A 504-nucleotide genomic window follows, 5' to 3' on the forward strand; every position below is an offset into this window, starting at 1 on the left:
ACTCGGATGATGGAGACTTCCCTAGGTCTTATCCGCTGCCTGGAACTAGCTCTTCAAGGAACGAGGTTCTTGACTTAGACCCGTGTCGCAGTTAGACCCGTGAAACGAAGCAGCGAGTGGAATGAACGAGCCAGCGAGGGGGAAGTGGTCACTGCTGCCCATATGGAGCGATCATGGCTGGTAGTCTTGTCCGTACGCCTGCCTTGTCGAGATGCCTTGTCCCAGCTGGCTTGTCGAGGCTCTGAAAGAGGAGACTCACTTCTTCCTCTCAGTTCTCGTGCACTTTCACTTCAGAACAAAGTTCACGGGACCAGCTATGGAAAGAAGAACTAGAGCACCACCTCCCTACTTCTTCGTTATTCGAAGACCGGGGCAAATGCTTATATATGAATGTCGGGTCGGCCTACCAGCGAGTTCCATATTCTTGTCTCTCTTCTCCCCGGGGAGGAGTTCTCGGCCCTGAATTTCAATATGATCTTCGGCGGGACGAAGACTTTGAATACA

The sequence above is a fragment of the Zingiber officinale genome, chromosome 7A (genome assembly GCF_018446385.1).
Source record: "Zingiber officinale cultivar Zhangliang chromosome 7A, Zo_v1.1, whole genome shotgun sequence".
Taxonomy (NCBI): Eukaryota; Viridiplantae; Streptophyta; class Magnoliopsida; order Zingiberales; family Zingiberaceae; genus Zingiber; species Zingiber officinale.